The following is a 27,306-nucleotide window of genomic DNA, read 5'->3' as shown; positions in this document are numbered from 1 at the left end:
GGGAGCACACCGCTCACCTATCAGGCAAGGTTCGCCCCTGGCATTCTGGGTAATGCAGTCTCTGGTAGTTCGCCTCGTAGAAATGTTATCAAGTGTTTCGCCAAAGTTGGCGGAGATGGTGCTGATCTCTAGACACCGGTGTTTCTGGTTCATTAACCTTCATCAGTAGAGATTACAGACTTAGTCTTAGGGGTTTGCTAAGTAGGTTGCCAAAATCATATCAGGTCAGGTACCGCTCACTGGCGCGCAGGTGCTTCGTCCACGAGCTCGTCAGCTCCATGACTCACGGGAGTACTTTAAAATAAACAGCAGGTCTGGGAGCACATTGAGGAGACAAACAGAGCAGCAAAGCCTAGATTACAAAGGTGAAAACCCGCCTCATGTCCTCTCCCTGTTTCTTGATAGAAATTAGGGCCAGATGTAGGTAGACATATACCGACCGGTAAATGGCTATTCTAGATGTAGGTGGCCTATTTTACCGATTCAGTAAATTTACCGAATCGGTAAAATACCGAATCGGTATTTTTACCGATTCGGTAATTTTGATATGTAGGTGGGACTCTTTTAAGTCCCACAGGCCTTACCGAATCGGTATTTTACCACCCAATCCAATTGGGTGGTAAAATACCGATTCCAGGTGTGCATGCACATGTGTGCATGCACACCTATGGCATGTGACAGACGGACATGCCCTTAGGGCATGTCTGTGTGCCACATGTCACACATGCCTTAAATCGGGGTGCTAGAGGGTGTCAAAGTGACACCCCAGCACCCTTGCAAAAATCGGTATTTACCGAATCGGTAAATACCGATTCGGTAATGCCCATTGATTCCTATCGGCTTCAATGCCCATAGGAATCAATGGGCATTACCGAATCGGTATTTACCGATTCAGTAAATACTGATTCCTACAGAATCGGTAATTCAATAACCGATTTTCCCTACATCTCCCCCCTTCTATTTTACCAATTAATAAATACCGAATCGGTAAAATTCGGTATATATGAATTGGTAAAATTAACTTACCTACATCTGGCCCCTAGAGCCCAGCCCTTTCAGAAGCTGGCACAGAGCTTGTGACCCTGCTGCTCTGTGCGGCTCCTCATTAGCCTCAGGGATGCACTGATGTGTGCCATGACAGGTACATTTTAGCATATCTACTGTTTTGACTCCAGCATGCACAGTATGTCTGCTAAATATAATGGATCATGCCTGTGTGAGAGGAAAGTAATTGAACTATGCTCCTGACATGTTCAATCTAGACATCCCCCAACAGAGTGCTCTGTTTTTAAACAACACTCTGTAGATGAATCGTCGCTCAGCCCCCCTCCTCCTCCTGTTATCAGGAGCCTCCAATAAAGGCATAGAGTGCTGACCCTCACACTGATAGTGTTTATAAAAAAACACAAAAGATGTGTTTTCATAAACACTGCTGAATTTAATACTGTATAGTGAAGGAAGAGGCAATTAGCAGTATTTGGCTGCTCACAAGTGGCAGGGCTGTGCCCTGAAGGGTATTTACACAAAATATTGAGTCGGATATGTCGACCTACACATATATTGAGTTGGATATATCGTGACACAGAAATATCAACAGCAAGAATATTGTGGTCAAGAATATTGTGGTCAAGAATATCGAATTTATGGTAGGACATATTGTTTAATAAAATACAGATGTCATTAATATCGTTTGCAAAAATATATTTGTTTAAAATATCGATTTTTTAATCAGTGTTATGTATTTTAGTATATATTTTAAATGTATGTGATGTATTTTTTTGAATAAGCATGATTATGTTTTTTAATATATGTGTTAAATTCAATTTTATTTTAATACCATTTTGCATTTTTTATTTCAATTGTGGGTTATGGGTTTATAGGGGAATAGGGTGGGAAGAAATTCAATTACAATAAATAATGATTCTTTTTAGTTTATTAATATTTATTTAAATGAGATTTTATAGTGATAATTGCGTTTTATTTTTTGTGTGTAAATTTTATGTGTGGTTTGTGGGGTTTATAGGGGTATAAGGTGTATTTTTAATTGGTTGTTAATTAATATTAATTAATTAATTGGTAATTAATTATGGTAATTGTTAAGTATTTTTTAGGTGCTGGATGTGGGGTTTGTAGGGGTAAAAGGTGGGAAGTAATTTATTTTTGAGTATCTACTAGTTGATAATTAATAATTGATACTCAATTTTGTTAATTGTTTAATTATTTTTTTGGGAGAGTGGGTTCTGGGTTTATAAAGGTAAAAGGTGGAAAGTTATATATTTTAAATTAACTAATAATTAGTTGTTAAACTAATATTAATTATTTAATTGAAAATTAAATATGGAAATTGTATAACTAATTTTAGGTGCGTGTTGTGAGGTGTATATGGTTAAAGAGTGGTAAGTAATTTATTTTTAATTAATTAATATTCAGTTGATAATTAATATGAATCAATTGATAATTAATTGGGTGATTGTTTAACTTTTTTGTGCATGGGTATTTTTTTATTGGGGTAAAGGGTGGGAAGCAAAATATTTATTTATTTATGTATTTTATTGCCATTTGCAATGTAAAACATTGAACAGTTACATTCAACAAGACAATCAGTACAGCACTTTTGGTCTGTGGGTTACAGGTATTCGTATTAGTCGCATCGCATGTCATTGATAGCAGAGAAGAGTCGCAATAATGCATGACATAATATAGCAGTGAGTAATAGGTGTTATTACAGAAATACAGACTGTAACACAATATTATTCTAAGGGATTTTAAATCACATTACTGGGAATAAAGCAATTACATACGGTACAAAACACTAGAGGTCATCTATATTTACAGTGCTGAGACATTGCACAAATGGTTCCTAAAAATCCTTGGGGCAAGATTGCCCTGGCAGCTGCTTCCAGTATGTTTCTAGTTGCATTCTATGGTGTATGATACTAGTGATCCAATTTTTTGAGGTTGGCGGATGAGCCACTCTCCAGTAGATAGCCACTTGGCATTTTGTCCATGTCTAGGACGTGCGCTGATCAGACCGAACAACAACCACTGTGTTGAAATAACATTGAGGGCCTCAGCACTCACCGTTCAGACATAGCTTACCAAGCAAAGCTGATACAATAGGAAAACAAATTATTCTCGTGTGAAGCAAAATATTCTGCTAGACTCTAAACATGTATAATAATATGTGCCGTGTGCAAAAGCAGCAGAAAGGAAAGATGACGTTTAAACTTCTAATAAGCTCATGCTAACTTAACACAGTGCGTAGGCAAAGCCCATCTCCAATACACCCTCCATTGATCCGAGCACAGATAAGATAAGATAAGATAAGGGGCAAATTTAGGAATGCAGAGTTCAAGAACAATAGTCAGAACAAGTCTCCAATTTGCACAAGGAGGAGAGAAAACATTTTGAAGAAAAAACCTCATAATCCGTTAATAGTTCAATTTAAATAAATGTAACCTTTGGACATAGTGAAGTCAATAGGTCTGGGCAAAAAAAATAATTTGATTAAAAAGTAAAAAACATCCGATGTCCAATAAGTTTCGTCGGTCATGGGAGAGAGAGACACATCTCATTCTAACAATGAATATGCAAAATATGCAGCAACAGCCTCCAACAGGAAGTCACTGTTCTCATCTGAAAATAATTCAGCCATCCTATTTAACAAAGGGAAAGAACATACATGTTCCTCAATCACCAGAGCCTCTAGCACCATCAGAGGACAACTCAGTGGGTTTTCAATGAAGCTGCGTGCCAAGAAATCTTGCGCCGCTGCAAACACATTCCAACGACCCAGAACTCCATGCATCGCTGGAAAGGCCATAATCCCTCCATCAGAACAAAGCAATTCATGAGCCACTAAGGAGCTCATAAGCTAATTATAATCCGCATCAAGAGACACCGTATTGCAGAGACACAAATCCAGGGCCCAGTCGAAATCGCAACTCTGGCAATGAAAGACAGGCTGGACGCATGTAAAGTAGGAAAATCGAAACAATAATCCATAAGCCGCACTCAAAGTAGCAAGAGGCAGCGCTCCATAGTACTCAAGCATTCGGGTGCGAAGCAGCCCCAGCTGTGACAGCCCTTCTTGTAACACAGGATGACCATCCATTTTGAAACAAGCAAAACAGTAGAAGCACGCCAACAGCTAGAGCTAGTAGTAATGGAAATCCACCAAACAGGCTGGAAAAAAATAGAATGAAAAAATGCTGGGAACACACCAAATACAGTCTGAAAAGAAGTCACAAGGCCACTTCTTACAGCTTTAAAAAAGTGAGCCAGCCCTGTGGTGGAGGACGCATTAAAGATAGTGTGAATTAACTCACCGAAATGCAAGGGCAAATCAGTATTCAATAAGCATGCACTTTTGTGCGGGTGTTAGCCACTTGAAGGACGAATGTTTCATGAGCAGATGTGAGGGCAACTTCTTTCTGGGACAATAGAGCTCTTATGCGACTCATCTTGTTGAACTCTGCTTTCAAGGTCAGAATATTGGGCCAGATGGAAACATCAAGCTTCCCATGCGGGGGAGGATACATTACATTTTTACAGCAAACCACACGCTCACTGACGGTAACGACATAAGCAATTCCCGCTACTAACCCACAACAATCTTCATTATTTAAAAGTAAATAACTCCTGTTTGTCACCAATGTGAATGTGGGTACGATAGCAGGCATAGGTGTACCTTTCAAAATACAGGCTACATTTGGCTCATTCTGATTACAAGACCCATGTAATTGGATATGTCTACACTTTAATGAGTGATCTGGTGTTTCAGTGCAATCTTCACCTTTCAAATAAACTTCCTTCCCCTCCCTAAGACATCTATAGGTAAATGGAAGCGACCAAGCCTCATGGAGATAAGCACTACCAAGAGGCTCATACCTACCAACAGCAAAGTACTTCATACACGCCTTGAACTTGAATTGAGGAAACAGGAGAGTTATTAACCCGTGGATAAGCCACGTTGCTGTATTGGCTTCAGCCACTGAAAATGGTAAAGGTTCCAACCTCTTAATGTGCAACATAGAGAAAGAAGCATCCTTCATCGACGCTGCTTGTCTGTCAAATTAAATGGGGCAAACAAGGATGACGTGTTCATGCAATGCCAAGGAACTTTTCCTGCTTTCAAGGTCTGAAGTGTTCATGTAAACTGCATAATAGAACGCAAATTGATTCTGACCATGGTACAAAACAGACACTTCATCCTGCACAATATAAACAACACATGATACAATATTGTCTAACGTGTAAATGCGGAAAGAAAGCGTGTTTACGCTATTATCTACAACTTCTCTAAATTAGCCTGATCTATAGCTCTAATGCGGGTAGCCGCCTCAATCTGGGACGTTTTCCAGACTTCGTTGTAAATAGCATATATCCATCGTTTATATCTGCCGTTAGCCAGGCCCTTTATAAAATCATTCAGATCAACATCGTCAGTCAGTTTAGGCAAATGCAGTTTAACTGACGCCAAGGTAGAATGTTTGAGCCAATTCTGACATAATTTGTCTACAGAATAGGTAGTCACAGAATGGCCACTTTCAAAACAGGGATCCACCCTGACCTGTGTAAAGCCATGAGCCAAACTCAGAAAACAATGCTGGCAAGAGTCTGCACTTCTGTACCAGAGAAACCAACCCTTGGAATCCAAACTGGATATGTTAAAGGAAGAATTTAGCAATAGAGTTTGTAACTCTCTAATTGAAAATTTAGTGACATTATTCCAACCGGAATATTCTTTCAATTCAGGAAAAGAAGGAGCATTTACTTTTTTACTAGTAGCCAATCCAAAGCAAGTCGTCTGTGAAATTGTACAATTCAAAAACAACATAGAGTTCGGGATGAAGCATGCACGGTGCAAAGCCTCAGTGCCTTGCACTTGCCAGCTTTTAGGACCCCAAACTGATTTAAGGTCAATGGTATCCTTCCACAACTCGTAGCCCCCAACAGCTAACTGGTCTAGCAAGGACTTCGAATACAATAATTTAGTATCGGTAAGTCTAACTTTGGATGTGGAATTTTAAGTCATTTTAAAATAAAATGAATTGGGATTCGACTGATTAAAATCGGTATAGTAAGTGAACCTTTTCAAAAAGGAAGCAGAACTACCTTGTATTGGAGCTGGACAATGTTCCCATTGCGTATAATTGACAGTTTTTCCTCCTGGTATTAGCTTTATGGAGGTGATGATTGCCAAAATGTTGGTAACAATATAAATCACTGTAATTAGCAGACTCTAAATACAAATCTTCAGCATCAAAGGCAGCATAAAATTTCAAATCAGAAAACAAGGCTTCTACGGCCTGAACATCCCAATCATCAGAACGTATATTTTGTTTAATTACTTCCCCCATAGAAACTCTAAGCACATTAGGGACATTTATAACCTCAGTGGACCCATGAATTTGAAATCGAACAGCATCCCATACAATCCCATCTAACACAGGCCAAGCAGTGATGTCAACAAAAGCCAAGTCGCTCTTCAATCTGTGTGTAGAGGAATGGGGAGCCAATGTTCCATTGATATGTCGAATGCATGTTCTCTCCTCGACATAGCGTCCTTTGATAAGTTGAAAAAATACACCAGAAAGCCAATTGACATGAAAAGGTAAACTGAAAAAAGCACCAACCAAATTTAGGTTCAAGGGGGAATCAAAAAATGTTTTTTAAACAGTTTTGCCAAAACAGAAATTTTTGAAGGTTTCTTCGATGTGTGGGAATCAGTGTGAAATGAAAATCTGGATTCTGTAGCCAAGCAAGTCTGCAAATCAAGCATCAATAAGTCATTTGGGTAAGTGTAGTCAGTTTCATCAAGTTGAGTACCAGGCAGTGTACACAATATAGGACTAGAAATTGCATGCATCTCGAGGGCAACATCAGGCACTGGATTAGAAGCCGGGGCCAAAACAGAATTTCTCAAAATCGAAGGACATGAGGCTGCCGGTGTCATACTAAGAAGAATCAGCCACTCTGTGTATTTTGACATTGTCAATGGAGATATACCTATTTTCCTTACGACCTGGAAGTGGTGGTAAAATGACTGTTCTTGTACCCTTCACGCCAAGCACCGGAACTGGAGCTCGATAAGAGGGACCAAATTCTTTCTTGTTTTCTATCTTCTCCCGAACCAGTTCTCCAACTTGGGGTAGCCAGCCAACTACCGGGATCTGCAATGCATCATCCGAGGTGGAGGGCAAGTGTTCCTTTGCAAGACTGTCTCTCGTCTCTTGTAGATTCTGTAAAACATGACAATGTTCATCTAGGTCAAAAGGGGGCAGCAACCGCCGTCTTATCTAGATCGTCAAGGTCCGGGACAAACATTTTGACACCAAAGAGCATTTCGTTTGGGGTCCGCCCACCCAGAGACCTTCTAGGGAGATTATTAAGAGCACGCTGCACGCTATTGTGGTGGGCCAGCCAGTTCCTGCCAGTGCCAAAAACTCTAGCTGTCAAAGACTGCTTTAAATCTCGGTTCATTTGTTCCACAACACTATTACCATCAGGTCTGTATGGAGACGAAAACTTGACTTGGACCCCCAACGAAGTCATGGCATCCTTATACGCCTTAGAAGCGAAAGCCGGACCCTGACCTGAATGGAAGGTACCACATGCAAAAATCCCTACAAAGACACGCAAGTCTCTTATGACAGTTCGTGAATCAGCGCTGCGGTGTGGCCACACCCACACAAAGCTTGTGCAAGAATCCACTGCTACTAAGATCTACTTATACACAGTATCAGAAGAAAAAGGACCGCAGTGATCCAAATAAACACATCCAAGCGGTTTATTATAAATGTACAACTGGGTCTGGGGCGGACGCGTAGCAGTTGAAGGCTTAATCTGCTGGCAAATGTCACATTGAAGGACATAATCACATGTCTGTTTGTACAGTCCCCGCCCCCAAAAACTTTGTTGTAACTGAGATACAGTTGCCAAAACACCCGCATGCGCAGACGCCACACCTTCAGGGGCAACTGTAATCAGCGTTGGCCTGCAGTCCGCGTTGGGAATTAACCTTTCACCAATATCCGGTATTTTCACATAAGGAACTTTATCAGGACTTAAGTGGTATGAATACTTCGAAGGGAACCCCTTAGGATATTTACTTCCCATCTCAGTCCCCGCTACCGCCGCCAAGATATCATCATCAATTTTACTTTTGGAACGTGTAACAGCTGCAACCAAATATGTTTGATGATTTTGCGGCCTCATCGGCCGAAGAATTGTCACCAGTGAGAACTCCTACGCGCTGATGACCAAGAGTGTGAATCACAAACACGAGTGGCAACTGCTTTTTAAGCTCAGCCACTCGGACCCAGATCATTTTATGTTTTATTTTTCTACCCTTGGAATCACGAAAATCATTCTGAATCCAAAAGAACAGGTTTTCGTTGTAAGACTGGACACAGTAGTAAGAATCACTCACAATAAGAGTCGTCACACTAGGATCAGCGTACTCCAATGCAAGCATTAGAGCACAAAGCTCCGCCAATTGTGCGGTGCAGTCCCCTAAAGTCTGCGTGGTAACGACCCTGGACTTGAATTCATCATTCACCATGGCAACTACCACAATGGCGCAAGCTGAGACATATGCGTGCTTAGACCCATGCGCAACTTGCGCTGAACCATCAGTGTAAATGATACAATTGAAATCCTCGAAAGGCCACATAGTCAATGGCACAGGATGAACAAACCCATACTGCAAAAACTCCTGCGACTGTAAGGAGGCAGCAAAAATAAACGTGACATCCGGAGACGTCAATGATGCAGTCCATTGTATCCACCGTGGGTGCAAAGCTTTAGAATTTGGTAGACTGGCCTTCGTCACTGCCTCTAGTGCAGGATACGGGGTAACAACCAACATGCTTTTTCTCTGCGACAGTGCTCGTTCCTTAAGAATCACCATTTGCACTGCTGTCAAAACTTTTTCCAAGGTGGAAAATTGCATTTCTGCCGAAGTGTACAAGTGTGACTTGTAAGCAATAGGTACTGTGTCTCCTTCGCTAAAAGTAAGGTAAGTAAAACTCACCCCCCAGGGATGATCCTTATCACCAGGTTGGTGTGGTTATCACGAGTCAGTAAGAATTTAGAATCTAGGAGATCAGCCTGAAAAGATTGCAAAATGGCTGAATGTTCCGGCAGCCAGCAAGATTTGGTAAAATTTGGTTGTATCAAAGCATACAAAGGCTTGATAGGCTGGGCATATTCGGGTATGTAGGTACGTCCGAAGTTAAAAAAACCAGCAAGGACTGTAATTTTTTCAGAGTCGTAGGAGCGCGCAACTGTGTGCATTTCTCCATTTCTCCAAGAAGTGCAGAGCCAATCCTCGACCTTCATTGTTGAGCTCGTAGCCTAGGAACAACACTGTGTACTCTGCAATGTGAGACTTTGCAAAGTTGAATTTGTAACCAAAGTCCGCAAAGTTACAAAATATGCTGTTAACGCAACACAGATGCGCCCAAAGCTCGTCGTCTGTGAGATATATGTCATCTACATACGAACACACATCAGTGTCGACTCTCTCCAAGAGAGAGACTATACGGGCAGTAAACACGCCTGGACTATTCTTATAACCCATCGCTAGGCGTTTAAATTGCCATTGTTTGCCGCCACAGGTAAACCTAGTCCATTGGGAACTTAGACCATCCAAATTGTGGGCAAAAAAAACGTTGGAAATGTCAAGTGTGGTTTTAAACCGATTTCACACAAGAGCATCCACCAAAGCAGAGCCGTGGGTATTCTGTACAAATGCAAAAACAACAGTTGATGGACAGAATGCAGAACAATGTCATACATTCACCCCAGTACAGAGATCTGGGCCTAACTCCATCGTTTTTTTGCACTCCACACCACCCCAGTTCAGACATGGCCATATGCAAATCAACCTTGACCTTGTGCCTCATGGGAACAGTCCAGCCCGAACTGCCAAGCCATGTCTTTCCTGGACTGGAATCAAGCATCCTAGGACCGGTTTCTGGCTATCAGCCGTCTTCAGCCAGGATAGCATGACTCCAGTGGTGTGGAGAGCATGGGACTCATGTCTGAGCATACCCATCCCACTCGGGGTGACAAATGCAAAAACAACAGTTGATGGACAGAATGCAGAACAATGTCATACATTCACCCCAGTTCAGAGATCTGGGCCTAAATCTATTGTGTTTTTTGCACTCCACACCAGCCCAGTACAGACATGGCCATATGCAAATCAGCCTTGACCCTGTGCCTCATGGGAACAGTCCAGCCCGAACTACCAAGCCATGTCTTTCCTGGACCGGAATCAAGCATCCTTGGACCGGTTTTTGGCTATCAGCCATCTTCAGCCGGGATAGCTTGACTCCAGTGGTGTGGAGAGCATGGGACTCACGTCTGAGCCTACCCATCCCACTCATGGGTTTTCTGTACTGCACAGGTACGGCAATGCGAGTTCAAATGCCAGTAATCCAATACCAAACGGTATGAACCGTCAGGCTTGGTCACAGTAAAAAGTGGGTTATTCATCGGTGACACACAAGTTTCAATTACACCTTGATATTCCAATTGTTCAAGGATTTCCTCGACGGAAGCCTTAGCTTCATGTCGGATGGGATATTAAGGTTGAGGCTGTGGCATAGACTGTGAAGGAATCTCGTGGTGTGGGGGAAAATTTATCCCAACCACAATGTGTACAGTACAGAGCCGGGGCAAGGGCCGTAGCTCACTCTTCTGCAAAATTCAGCGCATGCTCTTCCGAGACTGTCTGCACAAAACTAGGGAGGATTACCTCCTCCCCTCTCGGGCCGCGAGTACAAAAGATGGGGGCCAGTCCTAGGTAGTTGTAAGATTTTCCCAAAATACCCCTTTTATGGTACGTTGTATGTCACCTTCAATTAAAAGGACTATGTTATAAAGTCTATCAGGAGGAGCTACTCTGGTATGAGCTGTCTCCTTAACAATATATTGGTCAGTCACTGTCACCTTCAGTAGTGGACGCAGAGCCTCTCGCACTATGGTAATCACCGCCACGCTGTCCAACATGTCATCGCCCATGTCAGATTATGTTAAAGAGGCAACTTTTTTCTTCTGAAACTGGGGTCTTTTCAGTGTCGAATTGTTCTGCTTGCCTTTACTGTCTTTTGGGCGGGGCTGGTCGCATCCCTGCTGGCCACCCCGACCTCTGCCGCCTCCTCCACCACCGGTCGATGAGGCCGTTTAGTCCTGAAAAGAACGAGGAGAGAGTTGTTCAGAAACCTGAACACGATCAGGTGATTTTATCGTCGCACGGTCGCGCAAATCATAAACACGTTCTGTAGGTGCAGGCACTGGTGATGCAAGACGTGACCCCTGTTTTTGTTGCTGTTGTTTACCCTGTTTCTGTTTTTTCAGCCAGTTTTGCTTTCTAGCCTTGGGCTGGTCGTCTGTTTCCGACTTCTGCCTTTGGGGTTGTTTTTTCTCTTTTGTAGAGAAAGGCTTGGCACCCAAACTATTACGGCCCACAGTCTTATAAGCCGCCTTAATAATTCTCGGTAACTGTCGGTGTTTATCGGCATCGGGAACAGCCTGCAAAGCATTAGACACCTGAACGCTTACCGCATCTCTCTTGACATTCGCAAGTACGAGATCAGAAACTACGTCAAAACTACTGCATAGCCGCATACCCAATTCAACCGCTGCCTCAGGTCCGTGCTCATCTTGAACACGCTTAATGACTGAGGTTAGGACGGTCATTGACGGAGTGTCGAAGCACCTCGTATACATCGCTGCAAAAATCTTACCCCAAGACTCACAGTCACCAGCCTTTGGTATCAAGTCCTTAGGAAAACTAATTGTCAGAATCCTGTGTTTTTCAACAGGAGTCATGTTAGGAAATACTGCTTCCAGCTGGTCAAATTTCTCGGCAAGCCAGAAAGGCATATCATCCTTATCCTGGGGGCGCTTGCCCATCACTGCTTTGACCATCACGGGACTAAGCTTCATTCCGCTCGGTCCAGCTTGAAGCGCCGCAACACCTGGGGCCCCGCCCGGGAGATTGCGGGTAATGTATTGTACTAACGACCTAATAACACTAATTGTGACAGTATGTAGCTGCCGCAGATCTGCAACGGGAACCGCTCCTGCTCTAGGATGTAGGGTAAATCCAGCCAAAACAGGCCAAGTAACGCTGGGAATGGACAAAGGACATAACCTAATAACTGTTAGAGAGTGGGGGAGGGCGCCATTAAACCAAACTCGGTGCTGCCAAGCATTAATCAGAACTTCCTGTGTACTATACGGAACATATTCTTCCGGCACAGCAGTTGGAGCATAAGTGTCGAACACACTAGTATTTGCGTTCACAGCAGGGAAGGTCACTCACGAGTAGAAAATCTCAAAAGGGTAAGCTACTTCCGCACTCGCTACCATAATCACTGCCATGCCTCTAATCCGACGTTATAAGCTTACAAATGATTGCGAACCGCAATTCGACTATACTGCGATATGTCAACGTCAGTCATAACGACACAGTAAGAAAGAGGTACAATAAAAAACTACGTAGCACAACTGGGTAGCAATTCAAAAGGAAACCGTTTGAAAAGATTCAAGCTTGAAAAGACCTATGTAACTATAGGTAGGTTTGTCCGGCACCACTGTTATCCGGAAACAATAGCGAAGGGGTTAAGGACTGAATGAAGTACTACTAGAGTGTCATGTAATAAGACCACCAACGGTTGGGTGCCATGGCGCAGGGATTCTGCTCCTACACAGAACTGTGCATAGAGACTTGGAACCTCAGTGAATTAGGGTGTGCCAAAACTCACCTTAGTATCCAAAATCCCCTACCAGACTAGTAATCAGTGTCTCATTGGTTCTTACACATCCCCAATGATAAGACAACCCAGAACATGAACTTAGAACACCTCAGGTGACGTGGAACACATGAACACTCTTTCGATATACTATCATACTAGTCGAAAACGAGGAGTAAATGAAGACACGTGCAAGTTTGAAATATTTATTTCTAATCCTGTGTTCTCAGGCACAGTATCTTAGCTAATACAAGCAAACAGATTATAAGCAACAAGGTTATCAGCATAGTTACTATTCCATAAAATACAAAGGGTGAAAGCATATTAAAAATGCTAAAAGGAAGAAGTGTAAATAGCACCTCAGTCTTACCCTCCCTTGCTAGTATATTATATCATATCTACAGAAGGTCTCTTTGGGTTTTAGAAGGGCGGCCCCATACCTCTGGTCATAGTAGAAAGGGATCACATCATCTTCTACACCAGTTCTCTGCATGCGAATGTTCTTCAAGTGTGTTTGCATGCTCTGCGCAGTGCATTATTAAACGCGCCAAAACAGGATTTGGCCACAGCTGCATATGTGTTATGTCTAGGACATGCGCTGATCGGACCGAACAACAACCACTGTGTTGAAATAACCTTGAAGGCCTCAGCACTCACTGTTCAGACATAGCTTACCAAGCAAAGCTGATACAATAGGAAAACATATTATTCTCGTGTGAAGCAAAATATTCTGCTAGACTCTAAACATTTATAATAATACGTGCCATGTGCATACGGTGACGCCTCCGCGCAGCGGACGCGGTCAGCGGGCGCACCGGAAGCGCACCGAAGTCGAGCCTAAGTCCAGCCCGTCTGCGCCAAGGACGGGCTGGGGGCTGCCCCTTATGATCAAAAATGTATCCAGGTCAGATTTCCAGAGAAAACTTACTGTCTTTTAACCATAGTTGCCTGCAATGTCACCATGCCATAGAAGCAGATAAGTGGCTAGGACCTATTAGTTGTATTGTATGTAAACAAACTCTACAACCCTATTCAAAGCAGACTTCGAAAATTATACACAAGGTCATTAATGGAGGACTAATTAATGCCCGCTCTATGTGTAAGCATGCACTACACATACATGATTTAATCTCAGAAAGCAATCTGGACTGTCTCATGGTCACGGAAACATGGATTAGAGACTGGTCCAGCCCAGACATTGTATGCGCACTGCCACCCGGCTACACGATACAGAGACTTGATAGACCTATACAAAGAGGAGGGGGGATCGCCATTATACACCGAGAGACCCTTAAATGCAACATCTCGGAACTATCTGACATTAAAGGAGCCGAATGTCTAGCTTTTAATCTACAGGCCCATGACTCCTTTACATTATCTGGAGCATTAATATATCGCCCACCAGGACAAGTAAGCCATTTCCTGGAAAGTATGGGTGAAGTGCTCACTAGTCTGGCGCTTAAGGCCGCTAACTTCACTTTACTGGGAGATTTAAATCTACATCTTGACAGCACTAGCGATCCAAACGTACTATGTTTTAAAGACACTATGCATGTGTTAGGGCTGACAATTCTTACGACTGTCCCTACACACACAGCGGGCCACGTACTAGACTGTGTTTGCTCCAATCTTAACACTATTAAAGTCTCCACTCCCCTGCCCCTAACCTGGACCGACCACAAATTTATCGCATTTAACCTCAAAACCGAAGAAACCAAGGCTGTAAAATCAGACATAATAAGAAATGAGAAGCCAATTCCATGCTGGACGAAAATCCTTGAGCACTCAGACCTTCCTAATTGGGCGAAAGAGAACAAACCATTGATAACTGGAGATGCTGCCATGGACAATCTTAGCTATGAGAGATGGATGAGATCTATAGGGGAGAAATTGACTTCTGGAGGAGCCAGAAAATCTAAATTCAAACAAGGAAAAATTTCAGCTCCTTGGTTCACTAATGAACTAAAAAATACATTACGAACAGTTCGTAGACTAGAACGAAAATGGTGTAAGCATTATAACAATGACGACCAGGATAATTTTAAAACAGCAAGACGGAATTACCATGCACTAATTAAACGTACCAACATAAATTACTTTACAAACAGGATAGAAGCCTCACAGAACAACCAAAAGGAAATTTTCTGTATTGTTAAAAGCTTTCGAAATCCTAAATTCCTATCACAGGAAATTCCACCCTCACAGACTTTTTGCAACGAGATTGCAAATTACTTTGAACAAAAAATTGTTAGCCTTACCAAACATTTTCCACCTATCCCTTTAAACGAGGAAAACACCGTACCAGGTAAAAACCCCGGGACAACGAGATGGAACACCTTCGCTATAATTGATCTGGCAGACTCCTCACAAACCATGTCAAAAATTAAATCTGGTTCGCCACTTGACCCTTGTCCCCCTCACTGATCCATGCAATTAAAGATGAGGTGAACCCTATGATTAATACCATTGTCAAAGCATCACTCCAATCTGGAGAAGTTCCCATCACCTGGAAGACTGCGATAGTAAAACCATTGCAAAAAAAGACCTTACATGATCCCTCTGTTCTAACTAATCTGTGACCCATCTCTCAACTCCCCTCTTTATGTAAATGTGCTGAAACCCTGGTTAATAAACAGCTCTCAATATTCTTGGAGGCAAATAATATCCTACATCCAAATCAGGCAGGTTTCAGAGCAGACCACTCTACAGAATCAGCACTATTATCAACAACAGAAAACATAAGAGCTGCACTAGATCAAGGGAGGAAGGCAGTTTTAATCCTCCTCGACCTATCTGCAGCATTCGACACGGTGTCCCATGCCATTTTATTACATCGCCTGGTTGAGGCTGGCATAGGGGGCACCGTGTTGAAATGGTTCAAAAACTTTCTGCTGCATAGATAACTATGTTAGGACAGTTCCACTCGGTGGAGAAGGAGACTGGCTCAGGGGTGCCTCAGGGCTCAAGTTTGAGCCCTACTCTTTCCAATCTTTATATGGCGCCCCTGATCAATCTAATTGCTTCCTATGATGTGAGCACTATTGCATACGCAGACGACACTCAACTGGTCCTGGTTCTGGATGATGATACAGATAAAGCCGAACAGGTTCTGAAAGAGTGTCTGACTGCGACTTTCAATTGGATGCATGATAACCACCTCAAATGCAACTCTGCTAAAACAGAGATCCTACCATTTGGGAAAAATAATCTCTTTTCTCCACACACTTGTTGGCCATCTGATGCGGAAGCCCCCCCAAACACCATCAGTGCAAGTCGAAATTTGGGCATAAAATTCGATGACATGCTTTCTTTTAAGCAACAATCTAAAGAAGTAGCTGCCATCTGTTTCAATATCATAAAAGGCCTACGTAAATTTTTTAACTACCTGCCTTTGTCTGCCCGCCGTACAGTAGCAATTGCCTTAGTAACATCAAGAATCAATTACTGTAATAGTCTGTATGCAGGGGTGGCAAAATCTACCCTGCATAAATTACAGATGGTTCAGAACTCAGCGGCTCGGCTGGTCCTAAGATGGCCCAGAAAATCATCTGCATCAGCCGCCCTAGACTTGTTGCACTGGCTTCCCATTCAGAAACGCATACTATTCAAAATCCTCGTGATTACATTCAGATCTTTCCACAAACGCGGTCCAAAATATTTGTCCAATAAATTTCACAGATACCACCCCACCAGAGAACTCAGGTCCGCTACGGCTAACTTGATGACTGTCCTCAAGTTCAGACTTGCCACCAAGGGTGGAAAATCACTGGCAGTTCTAGGAGCCAAAGCCTGGAACACACTCCCTGTTCACCTTCTCCTAATCACATCAGAACAGATCTTTAAAAAATCCCTAAAAACATGGATTTACGGACTAGCTGAATCAATTTGCAAATCTCTTGTCTAAACTACATATACCATCCTCAACTCAGCTAAAAAAAACCTACTAATCTACTAGCAATGAAGTCGCAGCACCAGGAAGCTATAAACCCCCCAACATCAACATCAACAAAAGCAGCAGAAAGGAAAGATGACGTTTAAACTTCTAATGAGCTCATGCTAACTTAACACAGTGCGTAGGCAAAGCCCATCTCCATGACATCAACAGCATCACCGTCAACCGCCTGCGTTTGGGAGGAACGCAAGTGTTATCCCCAAGTAACGCCACTTGCGCCATGCAGGGTAGCGCATACCCTGTAATGGTTTGTGTATGTTGAATCACGCGTGTCCAATAATGAGCCACCAGCCTGCATTGCCATGCTAGGTGTAGAAAGCCAGTCTGCATGGCCCCACATCGCCAGCAACAATTATCAAATCGCAGGCCCATTTGGTGCATTTGTATGGGGGTGTGATACATGCGGTGTATGAATTTAAAGTGTATCAGTCGCAACCGGTAATTAGAAGACAACAGTTGCATCTGTCCGCAGACCAATAGCCACTTGTTGTCCGGGATGTTTGTCCCTATTTCTGTCTCCCAGCCCACCCTAGCCTCTGGAGTGACAATAAGGGATTCCCGTTGCATAGTATTATATAGGCGGGTGATCAGCTTCTGGCCATGCTCAATCGCAAGCACGTTTTCTAGGGTCACCAGTGTCGGGGGAGTGTGGAAACGTGTTATATCCACTTCTAAAAGAAGACTGTATTTGATCATACAAAAGCGTGTCGGCTGCTCTGGGTGGTGACTGTCCACACACATCTGCTGTACTGTTAAAAAATTATTGTCAAGAAAGAGGTCTGCGCCTTTACAAATTTTAAGTTGTTTCGCCCTTTCGTGTGCTCTGCGGTCCGCCAGTGGGGGTATATGTGGGTGCTTCGCTAATTGCATCGAGGGGCATATCATTTGTCTAGTTTTGCTCTGCGGCATAGTCCTGACCAGGCCCAGCGCAATGCTTCTATGGAGTTTACCTCCCCGCAGGGTCTTTTGTAATGTTGAAAGACAGCGGTTGCAATCGGTAAGGGGGCAACTCTGTCCAGCTCTATAGCTGTATGTGGCTTAAATGGTGTAGGGTGTATTCAGTAGTGGAGGAAATGTGCCTGCGCACAGTAAGCATACAGTATGAAATCCGGAGCTGCCAGCCCTCCTTGGGATTGGGGTAGAGTGAGTGTCTCCCATGCTATCAGAGGCAGTTACCCGGCCCATACTAATTCCACCATGAGGGATCTAAGTGTTTTAAAAAATTGCATTGTAAGAGGGACGGGCATATTAACGAACAGGTACAAAAGTTTGAGTAAAATGATCATTTTAATCAGTGCGATGCACCCCTTCATGGATCGGGGTAGTGTTTTCCAGCGGGACACCCTATCTTTGATCCAATCAACGTTCCTACCATAGTTTTTGGACCACAGTTCGGCGAGTTCCCCGCAGAGCCAAATCCCCAGATAGCACGTTGGTCCAGTCGCCCAGGTAATTGGGTATTCAATGTCGAAGGGGTGTGTACCTGAAGTCAAAGGGAAGATGACAGATTTGGCCCAGTTGGTTCAGACCCCGTAGTGCTCACCATATCAAATCAATTCTCTCGCTATGGGTGCTAGGTTTTCGCTAGGGTCAGTCATAAATAGTGTTATATCACCAGCGTATAGGCAGATGGATAACCCACACGATGTAAATCCTATACTGCGTTGTGTATTGTGTTGCTTGATATGCACTGTGAGTGGCTCTGTCGCAATTGCAAAAAGGAGGGGCAAGAGGGGGCATCCCTGTCGTGTCTCTCTACTTATCTTGAAAGGCGCTGAGACCAGCCATTTACATTCACACGTGCTGTGGGCATCGTGTACAATAATCGGATCTGCTGAACAAATAGGGGGCTGATACCTATACGGCGTAGTAGCGGGAAGGGGAAACTCCACTCCAGGGAGTCGAACGCCTTAGTGGCATCCTATAGGGCTGCTATGGCCTGGACGTTAGGGTCTAGGTAATCCATTAATGCAAATATCCTCCGGAGATTGTGGGTCGTAGATCGTCCTGGTTTAAAACCGGACTGATCCGGTAGGATTATACGGGTAAGCAGAGGTTGAATTCTGGTGGCCAAAAGCTTTGCGTAGATCTTTGCATCTATATTGATTAACAAGATAGGGCGATATGAATCGCATTGGGTCGGGTCCTTGTCTGGCTTCAAGATTGTTCTTATAATGGCTTCCCTCATTGAGGGGGGTAAATGACCTACCTCGATTGCTTCATAGTATACCTTTAAAAGGTGAGGCGCTAAGATATCAGTATATTCTTTATAGAACTTGGCCGTTAGGCCATCAGGGCCAGTGGCTTTGTCAGCTGGGATACTGCCAATGATCTGTTTGATGTCGTCCACTGTGAAAGGCATCTTTATGTACTCCCTGTGAGCTCGTTCAAACCAAACCAATGCTATTGAATTGAAGTACTCAAGTAATAGGTCCTCTGTCGGGCCTATTACAGATTTATACAGGTGCACATAAAAATCACGCATTGTGGACAGGACGTCCGGTGGACAGCGAACTATCCCCCTCTGCAATGAGGCCATTTCTGTGATAAAAGGAGAACCTCTGGGTCCCCGTAGGAGAGCGGCTAGTGTTTTACTCGGCCTGTCCCCTTCACCATATCTGCGCGCTGTCGCTTGTTTATGTAAGAATTTCACTTCTCGCTCGGCTACTTCTTGAAATGTTGTGAGAGAGTTGCGTTTCTCGGCCAGTAAAGAGGGTGTTGGTGGTGTGCCATATTGTGTTTCCAATGTGTGTAGTTCCCTTTCAATGCAGCCCAAAGTGTTTCTAATATTTTGAAGGACCCTAGCCTGTTCTGTGATACAGTGTCACCGAATTACTACTTTAAACGCCTACCACAGACTGCCCACAGACTCTACCGACCCCTTGTTATGGTCTTGTATGTGCACTCTAATACTTTCGCAGAATGCCGAATCCGAGAGAGTATTAGATGGGAGGTGCCAAGAAAATGGCTGCGGAATCAGCAGTATCAGGGACACTGGGGCATGGTCTGATAGAGTCCTAGCGTGATGACTAGCAATTTGTACTGTGGTCTGCATATCCTTGGTTAAAAGGCAAAAATCTATTTTGGACCAGGCCTGACGACAGTGTGTGATGCAGGTACCCTCCCGTGTCTCCGGGTGGAGAGCTCTCCAAGGGTCCTTCAAGTTATAATCCTGTATGATACCTTGTAAGTCTGTGGACTCTTGCGGATGATGTGCGCGTTGCGCACCCTCCCTGTCCAGACGAGGAGAGACCGCAATGTTAAAATCCCCTCCACAGAGGATCGCTGAGTCTCCCATAGATTGGATTCTATGCCAGAGGGTTTGGAAAAAACCAGGGTCATCAACATTAGGCCCATTGACATTAGCTATGATCAATGGACGATATGATTAATGTTCCCTTCAGTGGAAGAAAGCATCTCTCCGGGTCTACAATTGAGTGGTGTGCATGCCGGGGGACTCCTTTCCGAATAAGAATTGCCACCCCCCTGGACTAACTGGAGTAGCCCGTACTATGGACCTCGCTCCAACGAGCCGTGGACAATCTTGTGTGTGTTGACCCTAAAATTTGCGTCTCTTGCAGGAGACAGATATCGATTTGGTGTCTAGACAGATATGAATGTACCAGTCTGGACTTGCGTGGTCGTTTAGACCTCGCACGTTCCAAGTCAAGCAGGTGAGGCTAGACATGCTTCTGCCCTTGCCATTGGGGAGTCAAGTCTGGTATATCCTTGTGTGCGTGCTCTCTCTGCTGCGCCCTCATAAATATCTGGTATGTATAATGCGTGTCATGTTTAAGTATACATAATGTCCTGGCTATATCCCGCTGACCATGGATAAGGTCACGTTGCACTGCGGCTGTACTGTCTTGCGATACACAACAACAAACATTAACTTCCCCCACCCACACCACCCCCCCAATCAGGTGGTGTATCCCATGCTTAACTTCTCCCTACACGAGGGAGCCCTTGTAACTTGGTACAACTGGGAATCATCCCGCAGGGGGCACAGGTTTGCCTGCTAACTACCCTTTCACTTTTGGACAGGGTGGCAGAGCATAAATTAATATATCTGGCGTGTGTAGTTACTGGCTGTAATGCTCTAATGGTGTCTTAAGCCAACCCTCCCGTCCAATAGTTCATCAGTCATTATCACTCATCTGGTTGCCAGGTTTGTGCAGGGGGTGAGCTTCTTGTTGTAGATTTCGTTTGGTCTTCTGTATCTCAAATCTCAGAGCCACACCAGCATCAGTGAAGAACAGGGGTTTACCGTCTTTGTGGACTCAGAGTTTGGCCGGATATAGCATTGCGTACTTTATGCCAGATTGTTGGAGCAGTTTCTTAGCCGGTATAAAGTCTCTTCTCGCTAACTGGACAGCCTGGGTGAAGTCCGGGAACAGCGCAGTTATGTTACCCTGGTATTGAGTGTAACCTTTGTCTCTAGCAGCTCTCAAGGCGGTGTCTCTGTCTCTATAATTGAGCAGTCGAGCTATAATTGGTCTTGGAGGGGCACTCAGGTTAGGTCTTGGGCCCAGGGTATGATGTGCTCATTCCACCAGAAACATCAGTGTGAGGGTCTCTGCACACTGATAGCAGATCTTCCATGTATCTTTCCATATTCTGGATGTTGGTGGATTCTGGAATTTCCGTGATGCAGATGTTATTCCTCCTGGACCTCGCCTCCAAATCCTCATTGCGGGCCTTGATCACTTCGAGAACTTTCTCCATACGGAGCACGGCTCCACTCGTTGTCTCTCGGAGACCTGCTGCTCCAGCTTTTCCAGTCGGCCTTTATGTTTATCGATTTTTTATGTGATCCATGATGTCCGCCATATTGTCGAGCTTTGTATCAATATCATTTAGGCTGCCTCTCACACACCAGCGCTCTGATGTTGTCTTCCTGGTCAGAGTCCATTTGTGTTTCCGGAACCACAGTTAAGGATGATGTAAGAGATTCTTGAAGGCACGAAGAATGTTTTTCGGAATTGAACTTCGGTTGTTTATTATCGATTTTCCCCATTTCGGCTTGTGGTGTTGCCCTGCACGTAGTAATACTTCTGGCCGGGTTTATTCAGGGATCCTGCAGGCGCGATGTATCTCCGTATAGATGAGTTGCAATCCTGCAAGGAGGGAGCACAGTCAGGGGCCAATGCAGCACAGCAAATCGTTGAGTGTCTTTGTATTGTCTCGCAGTTCGTGATGTAGCCCCAACACAGTCTATTCAGGCCTGGAAGGATATGTAGAGTGTCTCTTAGTCGCACAGTCCACAGTGTTCCACGGGGAGCAGAGCCCTGGCCTCCCACGCCGTCGATGGGATGCTATTTAGTTCTCCGTAACCCCTGGCCTCCCAAGTGACGCCTCTGCAAAGGGGAGAGCGCAGTCTTCTGCCTGATTCCCACTCAACAGTACAGTAGTGCACAACAGGTTCCAGTTGATATGCTGGAGTCTGTGGTGGGGGATAGTAGCTGTCAGGCCCCATAAAGCAGCATGCCGCTTATTTTCAACTGAGTGCGCGTCCTGTTTTTGCCATAGGATCACTGTTTTCCCATAAGCTATGTGTCTCAGGGTCTTCCCCCTGGCAGGGCCTTAAGGTGTCCACACTCACTGGGTCAATAAAGCATAGGGGGGTGTTTGCGTGCAGGCTCCCGCGGGGTATCCCAGCGATGCTCAGAAAGTGCGCGCTGTATCCTGGTGCCCCTATCCAGCCTCCGCTTGGGGTTTACGGTCGCGCTATATGATTCCTTCTTGGGGCCGTCGGGTGATGTTCCTGCCCCTCTTCAAACAGCCGCCACCACTCGGAAATTCCCACATCTGGCCACTCGGTGGTATTGGTTTTGGGTGCCGGATCTCCACCGGGTGGGGGGGGAGGAAGGAAGGGAGAGAGATGTGCCTGCCAGCGGGAGAACTCACCACTGCACCTGTGGGAGTGCAGCTCCCAATCGCAGTGAAGCTGGGCTCCGGCGCTAGCCGTCTGCGATTTTGGAACCTGCAGTCACTGTAATTGCCCTATTGGATCTTCCGCCGCCTCCACGACGTTTACAGACCGGGGTCAGAGGATCAGGATTTATCAAGGAGGGCTGATGCGGATCCGCCACTCGATGCCGCTGTAGATCTCTGCTCCAAGTTATCGGCCTGGGATGGGCCGCACCGCTATCACTCACACGGTATCTGCGGTTCCACTCCTCACACACGACTATGGATGTCGCCGATTGATTCTCTGGAGGTAGGCAAACTATTTTCGCTGAGGTAAACACCTAGATCGTCCACCAGACCACGGATTTGGGACGGATTTCGTGCTCTGCCGGTAGAGCCGCTACACTATGCGGCCATCTTGCAGCCCGGCTCGGCCACGCTCCCCTGGGATTAAATTAATTTTAATCACATTATAATTAGTTATGTAATTCATTATTTTACAGTTTAATTTTAGGTGTGAGTTGTGGGAATTATAGAGGTGAAGGAGGAAAATTAATTCATTTCTATTTTTTTTTTTATTAATAATATTTCTTTAATTGATATTTAATTATGTTCATTATTGAAGTATTTTTTTAGTCCTTAAAGACTTTGCTGTAGAAATGGCAAAAGACTTTGTCCTTTTCTATCTCGGTGTGGATAGCACTGTGCTGCTAATCCTATGCTTAAAGACTTTGATAGAAAAGCAGACATTTGTAAATGTAAAATGTAAATGTACAGGAATTTATATAGCGCAAATTGCAGAGCTGATTCTAAGCACTTGCTTAGGGAACCCGTCCTGGTATTCCCCTGTGAGATAACCCCGGCAGGGTATCCGCAAGGTGAAAGCCAGACATCCCGCCGCGAGGGGCCGTTGTGGAGATTAAGCAAGCTATTGCCCAGAGTCACAGAGTGTGAACCCGTGAATCGAGTAGGCACCGGAGCGAGAATTGTCGAGTCCATGGACATTTTAGGACTCAAGACCCCGCCGAGCCAGGAATTGAACCCTGGTCCCGGGCTGACCTCTGCTTCCAGGTCTGCCTCCTCAAACCAGTGAGCCACACTTCTCCACATTTGAGGTGAGCAGATCTAGAGTGTCGCTGGTGTTGAGAGTGCTCTATACAGGAGCTGCTTTCCACCTAAACCTGAGAACTACCCAGAGTTTTCAGCTTCTTTTTTGCAAAATGTATTCGTCACTCTGTGCCTGAAAGGGTATTTTTATATATATATATATATATATATATATATATATATATATATATATATATATATATATATATATATATATATATATATATATATATATATATATATATATATATATATATATACATATATATATATATATATATATATATATACATATATATATATATATATGTATATATATATATATATATATATATATATATCAAATTTTATGATTGATGTTTTCATACCTTTTATGTCATCTTTCGATATAATTGTATTGTGTTTTACTAAATGTATGACTTATAGGACACCCTTTGATTTGTAGTATTGTGTTAGTTTTTTATGAATTGTATTTTTACCCTATCATATAGCTTGTTTTTCTATATGATTTTTATTAATACTTAATAAATATACATCTGTCAATAGTTACTTTTGGTGTTTTCTTCACACTACTGATTTCAGAGCAATTGGTCATTTATATTTCTGATGTCCTAGGCCTTTTTACCCACATTGGCATACTGATTCAACCACAGGTAAGTGAATGTGTGTGTATATAGAGGTGTAAAAAGGGGTGTGCAACGCAGCCCCCTGGCGCATACTGGAGGTTCCTGGTGGTCTAGTTGGCCCCCAGGGACCCCCAGTATTCAAGAGGAATTAGTTCCCCCTCTGCAAACGCGCTAGGGGGTGCGTTTGCAGAGTGGTGCAATCTGTCACCTCAAGCCCTGCCCCCTCCCTGCACAGCTCTGCAAATGCGCCCCCTGGCGCGTTTGCAGAGGGGGAAGTAATTTCCCTTGAATACTGGGGGTCCCTGGGGGCCAACTAGCTCACCAGGTACCTCCAGTAAGTGCCATGGAGCTGCTTTGCAGAGTGTTGTAAAATGGGGCGTGGCCTCATTACACCTCTCTGCAATGCAGTTTCCTGGTGCATACTGGAGGTTCCTGGTGGGCTAGTTGGTCCCCAGAGACCCCCAATATGCAAGGGGAATTAGTTCCCCCTCCGTAAACGCGCCAGGGGAATGCGTTGCAGAGAGGTGTAAAAAGGGGCATGGCCTCATTACACCTCTGTGCAACGCAGCCCCCTGGCTCATACTGGAGGTTCCTGGTGGGCTATTTGGACCCCAGGGACCGCCGGTATGCAAGGGGAATTAGTTCTTCCTCTGCAAGTGCGCCAGGGGGCTGCGTTGCAGAGAGGTGTAATGAGGCCACGCCCCTTTTTACACCTCTCTGCAATGCAGCCCCCTGGCACATACTGGAGGTTCCTGGTGAGCTAGGTGGCCTTCAGGGACCCCTAGTATGCAAGAAGACTTAATCCCCCAACTTAAAATGCACTACGGGGCACATTTGGACAGTGGTGAAGGTAAGGGGAGGGGCTTGAGGTGATATGTGTGCAAACATGCTCTGTGGTCGGCTTTAATCCAGAGGTTCCCTAGGGTCCAACTAGCCCAACAGGTACCTCCATTAAGCACCACGGAGCTGCGTTGTAGTGTGTTGTAAAAAGGGGGCGTGCCCTCTGAACACCTCTCTGCAACACAGCTCCCTTGCGCATACTGGAGGTACCTGGTGGGCTAGTTGGCTCACAGGGGTCCTCAGGATTGAAAAGGAATTAATTCCCCAATCTAAAACGCGCCACAGGTTGTGTTAGCACACATGTCACCTCAGGCCCCACCCCCTTCCTTCACTATTGAGCACAATATTCCTCTAAAATCAGCGGAACTACGAATCCTGATGTACTCACCTGTTATCAAAAGAGACGTCACTGAAAAGTAAATCTAAGTGTACTTACCAGTAACTTGTATCTCGTTCCATAGGAATCTATTGTGTGGTTTTCACCAGAAAAGTTTCTAAGTGTCTATTTTTTTAAACAAACAAATATTCCTCTAAAATCAGCCGAATTACGAATTCCTATTTACTCACCTGTTATCAGAAGAGACCTCAGTGCTGCGTCTTTCAGCCTACTACTGATCATGAAAAGTAATTCTAATCGTAGTTACAGTAACTTGAATTTCCTTTCTAGGCTAACATTGACTGGTTTCACTTGGAAATTTTTCTAAGTGTGGAGTTTTGGAACCTTATAAAAATTCCTCAAAAATCAGCCGAACTACGAATTTTGATTTACTCACCTGTTATCAGGAGAGACCTCAGTGCTGCAACTTTCAGCCCACTACTGATCCTGAAAAGTAATTCTAATCATAGTTACAGTAACTTGAATTTCCTTCCATAGGCTAACATTGACTGGTTTCAGTTGGAAATTCTTCAAAGTGTGGAGTTTTGGAACTTTAAAAAATTCCTCAAAAATCAACCGAACTACGAATTCCGATTTACTCACTTGTTATCAGGAGAGACATCAGTGCTGCATCTTTCAGCCCACTACTGATTCTGAAAAGTAATTCTAATCGTAGTTACAGTAACTTGAATTTCCTTCCATAGGCTAACATTGACTGATTTCACTTGTAAATTTTTCAAAGTGTGGAGTTTTGGAACTGTGAAAAATTCCTCAAAAATCAGCCGATTTACAAATTCCGATTTACTCACCTGTTATCAGGGGAGACATCTGTGCAGATGACATCACTGATGACATCTCAAATGACATCACTGATTACATCACTGATGACATTTTCCTTGTGAAAGAGTGGCAGACCTCCTCTCACCCTAATATACTTTGATACACACATTCAAAAATAGAAAATAAATTTTTCAAAAAAATGGAGATACCAATACCAGTTTCAACAACCTATTCAGTAATTCCAACATCTACATACACATCCACTCATTCACCAACATTTCTATACAGTCACTCATAAATGTACTCACTCATCATATGTACTCATACATCTATACATCCTGTTACACACCGAAACTCATACATAGATTTACTCACACACATACTCACACATGCAAATAAACTATCAAACATACATTTACTTGTATATACAGCTATACACACACCACTACACTTACTTCTACAGAAACATACACATACTTACTCTCTTAAACAATCAGTTATAGAAACAAATACTTATTTATACAGGAACTCTTCCAATCTCTCACTCTCATATATACTCCCTTATATACATCAATACTCACATATATTAGTTTAAAACATATGTACTTACTCCTAAAGACACTATTGGGACAGTCATTCACTCACTAACACACCCATACACAAACTCATCCACCCATACAGTCTTGCACACATGCTGTCTTCAAAACACATACAAACAGTGAGTCAGTCATTCATGCATCTATACGCTAAGTAATATCCCCCACCGAACCATACAGACACTCACACTTATACTCAAAAAACCAACTAATAAGCCATATACACACTCATGTAGCTACTCACCAACCCATGCAGCCACTTATACACAAAGTGAGACACTGATACAGATATTTACATATTGAAACATTACTCGTTACTACATGTATTCACTAAGATACACCTAATAAG

Source organism: Lissotriton vulgaris, chromosome 5 (assembly GCF_964263255.1).
Source record: "Lissotriton vulgaris chromosome 5, aLisVul1.2, whole genome shotgun sequence".
NCBI lineage: Eukaryota > Metazoa > Chordata > Amphibia > Caudata > Salamandridae > Lissotriton > Lissotriton vulgaris.
The sequence above is the reverse complement of the archived record's forward strand: the minus strand, read 5'-3'. Positions refer to the sequence as shown.